This window comes from Rosa chinensis, chromosome 5, assembly GCF_002994745.2.
Source record: "Rosa chinensis cultivar Old Blush chromosome 5, RchiOBHm-V2, whole genome shotgun sequence".
NCBI classification, from domain to species: Eukaryota; Viridiplantae; Streptophyta; class Magnoliopsida; order Rosales; family Rosaceae; genus Rosa; species Rosa chinensis.
In genome coordinates, this window is record NC_037092.1 from 7,819,611 (window position 1) to 7,826,911 (window position 7,301).

At 38.9% G+C, this 7,301-nt stretch overlaps 1 pseudogene; it reads left to right on the top strand.

The window, feature by feature from the left end:
- The first annotated feature begins 2,883 nt into the window (after positions 1 to 2,883).
- On the top strand, positions 2,884 to 5,818 carry LOC112203039 (annotated as a pseudogene).
- Positions 5,819 to 7,301: the final 1,483 nt, after the last annotated feature.

Genomic DNA, 7,301 nt, shown 5'->3' on the forward strand with positions numbered 1-7,301 from the left:
GTTTATTTTTTTCCCCCATATATTTAGATTGTAGATGATAATTAATGGCTGCTACTAACATGAAAATTTTTTCTTACCTCTTAATTTAGACATATGTATTTTCCAAAATCAATTTATTAATGCTAGTTTTTTGGATGAAATTAATCAATGTTTGGAAAGAAAAGTTAATGAGTATTTCTTGACACCTAATTCAATATATTAATACTATTTGGAAAGAAAAATTATAGGAAAGAATTTAATTAAATTAAGAAAAATATTGGTTATAGAATTTGTAGACATATCTCTTAAATTATTACATAATTAATAGTTTATCTTTTTTTTTCGTTACCTAATTAAATTCATTATTGTAAGTAATTTACCCCCTAACATCTAAAAGGAAGTATAAAAGGGTAGAGTTGGTGTTGCAATAGTATGATGTGGCAAGATATATTATGTGAAATTAAAAATAAAATTTATATTTGCTTACATGGCATGACACCTAGGATTTGAGGCCACAAATCTTAGGCCTCATTGAGGCCCTATATCATTGCCCTAATGTAGAAGATGACTATATCAAAAGATAACAAAAAATTGAAACAAGAAAGAGTACGTGTGTTGCGCCTACTACCTATACAAACAAAGAAGTACAAGTTAAAATCAGTAAAAGGGGCACAAGCAGCTAGCACCCCTAGGTACACCAAAGAAACCCATAACAAGTCCACCAACAAAATCTACATTTAGAACACGCCCCCAAAAATGTAAAAGCCAAATTCATTAAAACATATGTAACATGATGAAGGGCAAGTATTCAATTGAAAATACCTGTAGTGGTTTCAGGGGAATTGTCGTCCTGGTTACAAGGATTCAATTCAAGTTGTTTATGCCTCATTCTCAATCATGGACAGTCATGAAGATTCATTGAGAAAGAACCTCACTTGTGGTCATACATAGAACATGCATCCCTACAATGTATAACACGAAAATAACAAGAAGCTGTGCATATAAAAGATCAATTTTCCATGATAGATCAATAAACACGTACATTACATGAACTATGAGCGTGTGTGTGTGTATTTTTTTTTTCAGGAGAAACGATCAGCATCATGTACCAACATTACTACGTACATAAACAAATTCATGAGATGAGAAACCCAAAGGGATTTTCAATGAAGATGTCAAATATAAACTAGATCACAACATCCACCTAAAGTTTTACCACCTATGAGCATGTATATATATAATTACCGGAAGCAACCGATTGAAGGAGTGGATGATTCAGACTGACAGACCTAGAAGGAATAAAGTTCATCATCATCCTTGGAGTCTTGGACATCTTGCTGCTGGATCCAAACATCACCTAATTTGATGTTCGGGATGTGAGAAATCTTGGCCCAATACTCCTTTTCTGTACACCCTTGTCCGTAAATGTGTTGGAGAATTGGAGATTGGCTGATGTCCAACTTCTGGAGTGGTGTTTTCCACAGGAAGTCCGGCAAAGCTTTCAGCTCGTCGCACCGAGAAATTGTCAAGGAAGAAAGGCATGGCATTATTATAATAGCATTCTCATAGCAGTCCTCTGCTACTACTCCTTTCCACTCATCCCGCCACCATATGTTGTCGACAGTCAGTTGTTTCAATTTCGGAAATGCTTTTTGATCATCATCATCACCATCATTCATTCCCAAAATCTCAACTCCTACCATTCCCACATCAAATTCCTTACATACAATGATTCAAGGGAGGACAGTTTCCCTAAAGGAGGGAAAGACTCGCACTGAATGCAACGTTCTAGGGTAAGCTGTCAAGCTGTGCAAAGATGACCACCAATCAAACAACAATGTAGAGCCGTTATAAAGATTGATCCTTAAAGATTCCAAACCTGGATTCTGTTCTAAGGCATTAAGTATTTCTCTGTCCTGTCCGTTCAACCTTGTGTGATAGTTTCGGAATGTCAGGAACAAATGAAGGAGGTTGGCCTTATTCACCATAATTGCTGCACTCTCAGCCATATTTGCATGTCCCGCATTTTTAATACTAAGAAATCCTTGGAGCTGATCCAAGTTTTTCAGAGCTTCTAACTTGTTTCCTTCATCACCAGCTTGGACATAAAACCTATCTAGATAGTGTCCGCAGATTTGTTAATGTCTCAATCCATATTAACTTCAATTTCACACAGCCGTGAACATGAAGATGCTTTAAATTTATAAGCCTTCCCAAATCTACTTTCTTGAGACCAGAGCAACCAACCAATCGCAAGGTTTGCAGATTGTATAAATTACTCATAGTGTCAGGTAGTTCCTCCAAATTCGAGCTATAAGATAAATCGAGATACCTCAAATGTATCAATCCTCCTATCTCCCTTGGAATTTCTCCCATCAGACTTAAGCTTATTGTCCTAAGGCAATTCAACTTTATAATTACCTTTGGGTCAACGTGTTATGAAAATTAGCTTTAAAGTGGTCTCCAGGTCAAATAGGAGAAGTCAGTCTCATGCATGTGCTCTGCATGGGGTTAATTAGTTAATTATGTTAATTAGCAGGTTTAGCCTAATTAAACTTGTTATGGTTTACTTAATTCTGCTCACTCCATGGGTGACACGTGTCCACATGATAAGGGATATATAACCCTTCCCCTGTAGCTGCAAAGGCGTCGATGAATACAAGTTTATTTTGATTTTCTTGTTTTACTTTTCTCTGCAATTTCCTTCCAGTCAGGGTCTCTACCCTAACAATTGGTATCAGAGCCCACCTCATGGGGCCGAGGAGCATTGGGAATCCACCACCATACTCGTCAGCACCGCCGCGTCCACCTGACCTAGATGAAGTGAGGCAGAAGAGGATCCAGATCACCAAATAACAAGTAGCGGAAAGGACAGCTGCGTGGCGTCGTGAACTCGAGAAAACTATGGCGTCGTTCCAATCCGAGTTACTAAACGAGTTGAGGGGATTTCGATTGGAGCTCACAGCTCAGGTAATGGAGCCATCGGTGCCGACTTCTTCCATACCGATCATATCTCTGCCAGTGACTCAGCATGTCTCTTCGGGGCTGCAACTTGGGACCATCGATTGTTACAAATTGCCACCATCACCATCGGCCACGGCGGATCCCTACCCCTACGGCTACGAGCTGCAACAACCACCACCTCCGCCGCCTAGACCATTAGTCACCGTCCACAAGTTGAGTGAGTCTCCATCCCCAGCCCACATGAGGTACACCTACCAGAAACAACAACATTTCTCTTTGAATGATGATTGTGGTGCTTTGAGTCCTGTGTCTGTTGCTAAATTGACTGGTATTGATGAGAAAGTAGATACGGGGGAGGGAGAGAGTCTTAACAAGAGGGCAGACGTGAATAGTGGAGATGATAGAGAGTTCAATGAGCTTGGGAGTGTTACTGTTATGCAAAATACTGTTAAGCAAGATGAGCAGGGACCAAGTTTGTGTGGGAAAAGGATAGAACACCATGCACTCTACATGTTTGATAAAATGCTGCAATCAGATGGGATAGGTAATGCAGGAAGGGCCATTATTGCTCCTATGAGCATTCGAGACAAAGGTGGAGGACTCACTACTCATCGTGAAGTTGTTGATGCTTCTGATGAGATGGCGATATGTTCTGTCAGTGCTAAACAGGACGATGGTGTTTTCGCTGAAGATAAGAAGCAGGTTTCAGGAAGTGTGACTTACAATGGTCATGACATGCACGAATTTGTACCTCAGAGAAGTGTTGCATATATCAGTCAACATGATGTTCATATTGGAGAAATGACAGTTGCAGAAACCTTGGCTTTTTCGGCAAGATGCCAAGGCGCTGGAACTCGTTGTGAGATGCTAGAAGAGTTGAGTAAAAGGGAGAAAGAAGCAATAATTAAGCCTGATATAGACTTGGATATCCACATGAAGGGAATAGCATCAGAAAGCCAAAGGGCGGTATTTGTGTCAAGTTATAGTCTTAAGATTTTGGGACTGAATGGCTGTGGAGATACCTTGGTAGGGGATCAAATGATAAGGGGTATATCTAGAGGACAAAAGAAGCGTATCACAACTGGTGAGATGTTGGTTGGACCTGCTAAGGCACTATTTATGGACGAAATATCGACTAGTTTGGATAGTTCAACAACTTATCAGATAGTAAATTCAATCAAGCCATCTGTTCACATTCTCCAAGGGACTGCTTTCATCTCACTGCTGCAGCCAGCACCTGAGACTTATGATCTATTTGATGACATTTTTCTTCTTTCTGATGGTCAAATCGTGTACCAAGATCGCCGTGAATATATTCTTGACTTTTTCAAATCCATGGGCTTCAGATGTCCCGAGAGAAAAGGTGTGGCCGATTTTCTGCAAGAAGTGACATCAGAGAAAGATCAGGAGCAGTATTGGGGAAGCAGAGATGAGCCTTACAGGTTCATCACAGTCGAAGAATTCTCAGAGGCATTCCAATCTTTTCATGTAGGGGGCACAATTACTAATGAACTTGCAACTCCATTTGACAAGACCAAGAGTCACCCAGCTGCATTATCAACCAATATATATGGTGTTAAAAAAGCAGAACTGGTGAAATCTTGTCTCTCAAAGGAGTTCTTGCTGATGAAGAGGAACTCATTTGTTTACCTTTTCAAGCTTACCCAACAATCAATATTGGCTCTGATTACCATGACACTATTCCTAAGGACTAAGATGCACCATGACACAGTGATTAATGGAGGACTTTATGTTGGTGCGTTGTTCTTCTCCTTGTATACTGTTGTGCTCAATGCAGTGGCAGAGATATCGATGACTGTAGCGAAGCTTCCAGTTTTTTATAAGGAAAGAAAGCTACTCTTTTTGTCCACCATGGGCATATGCACTTCCCACGTGGATCCTCAAGATCCCTCTCACTTGTGTTGAAGTTGGTGTTTGGGTATTTATTTCCTATTATGTCATTGGATATGATCCAAATGTTGGAAGGTTGATCAAGCAATACCTTCTACTCCTACTCATGCATCAAATGGCTAATGCATTATTCAAATTCATTGCTGGAACTAGTAGAAGCTTGACTATTGCTAATACACTTGCCTCATTCGCAACATGCATATATGTGGCTTTGGGAGGCTTTATCCTGTCAAGAGGTAATATAAAGAAATGGTGGAAATGGGGCTATTGGATATCACCTTTGATGTATGGGCAGAATGCTATTGTAGTTAATGAGTTCCTTGGCAAGAGTTGGAGACATGAAATTCCAAACTCAACAGAATCATTAGGAATTGCTGTTCTGAAGTCTTGTGGATTCCGTACACATGCGTATTCATATTGGATTGGCACTGGAGCATTGGCTGGATACATGCTCTTTTTCAACATTTGTTACACTCTGGCTCTTACTTATCTAAACCCTTTGGACAAGCCACAAGATGTTAAATCAGAAGAATCTCAAGGCAATAAAGATGATGACAAAAGCTTGACCCCTCAAATCAACAAAGAGAAAGGAGATGGAAGTACTACTCATAACACTAAAAGAGGAATGGTTTTTCTATTTGAACCATATTCCATCACCTTCGATGAAAATCTTAATAGGACTCTGAAGCTTCCTAGTTCAGCAAGAGTTCATCCAATGTTCCATGTGTCCTTGTTGAAGAAGAAAATTGGTGATTCAGCTGTAGTCTCTGGCCACCTACCTCCAGACATTGATCCACACAATCCTAGGTGGTACCCGGCTAAAATATTGGACAGAAAGCTTTTCAAAAAAGGGAATGAGCCAGTTACCAAGTGGTTGATTCAATGGCTAGGAACAACTGAGGAGGAAGCTACATGGGAGGAATCTGAAGAAATCCTACAACGTTTTCCTGATTTTCAAGCTTGAGGTCAAGCTTATTTTATGGGGGCTGGATTGTTATGAAAATTAGCTTTAAAGTGGTCTCCAGGTCAAATAGGAGAAGTCAGTCTCATGCATGTGCTCTGCATAGGGTTAATTAGTTAATTATGTTAATTAGTAGGTTTAGCCTAATTAAGCTTGTTATGGTTTACTTAATTCTGCTCACTCCATGGGTGACACGTGTCCACATGATAAGGGATATATAACCCTTCCCCTGTAGCTGCAAAGGCGTCGATGAATACAAGTTTATTTTGATTTTCTTGTTTTACTTTTCTCTGCAATTTCCTTCCAGTTAGGGTCTTTACCCTAACACAACGTTGCTTAAAGCTACAAGGCTACGAGAATTTGTACATTGAGAAAAGTATCTGAAAGTATACTCCCAAATGTATGCATAAAGGTCAAATGACGAACTTTACCATTAGGTACCTCCATTCCCTCATTAGCATCTCGCTCAAACACCAAACTGAAACACTCATGATTAGTCAGATATTGCAGAAAGTCATGTACAACACACCATCATGAATTTTGCGGCTTGTTCTTCCATATTTATACACCTCAACATCTTGAAAGAAAAAAAAAACCGCATTGATAAGTTATCAAAATATTTTTGACCTTTTGTCTTGTTTTCTTTGTCTTTTACATTTATATAATTTTGTGACTTCCACAACTCAATCAAATTGTCTCTATCAAACACAGTCATTTGGAAACATGAAGAAGGTATTGGAGGATTTAGGAGCTGTTTTTAGTAATTATAAAGGTTTTTTAATTTTTTTTTATTGGTGCTTTTGCTTCTAACCTTGATATTCCTAGTTCCATTGCAGCAGAAGTAATGGCAGTCATTACGGCTATAGAGATTGCTTGGCTTCGTGATTGGAAACATATATGGCTAGAGGTAGATTCATCTATTGTATTGGATTATATTTGCTCTCCTTCTCTTGTGCCTTGGCAACTCCTAGTACGTTGGTTAAATTGCTTATAGAGGATCTCACATATGAACTTCAAATCTTCGTACACATATTTAGAGAAGGGTATAAGGTAGCAGATGCTCTAGCTAATAATGGAACATCTTTGTCGGAGTAAGTATGGTGGGATATGCCTCCTCCATTTCTCTTGTTGTTCTATGAGAGTGATGTTTTGGGTCTTCCACAATTTAGATTTCGTTGACTTGTTTGTTTTGCTTGTTTATTCTTGAGGTTTTGGTTAGATCCCCCTCCATTGTCATTCACATTTTTTTGGCTTAATAAATTGGAGTGTTAGAGAGGTTGCTCCTCTGCTATCACTCATTGCATCAAAAAAAAAAAGTGTAAAGCTTCACATTGTTTAAATGTGTCAAGCCAGTCAACTTATCAGAAACCAAAAAGAAAAAAGAAAAGTCTTTTGGAAATATAACAAATATAGAAGACAATGTTGGATTGTTTTTTCTCTTTTGAAGAATGGGAAAATTTATTAATGAGTACGATTAAGATCATAC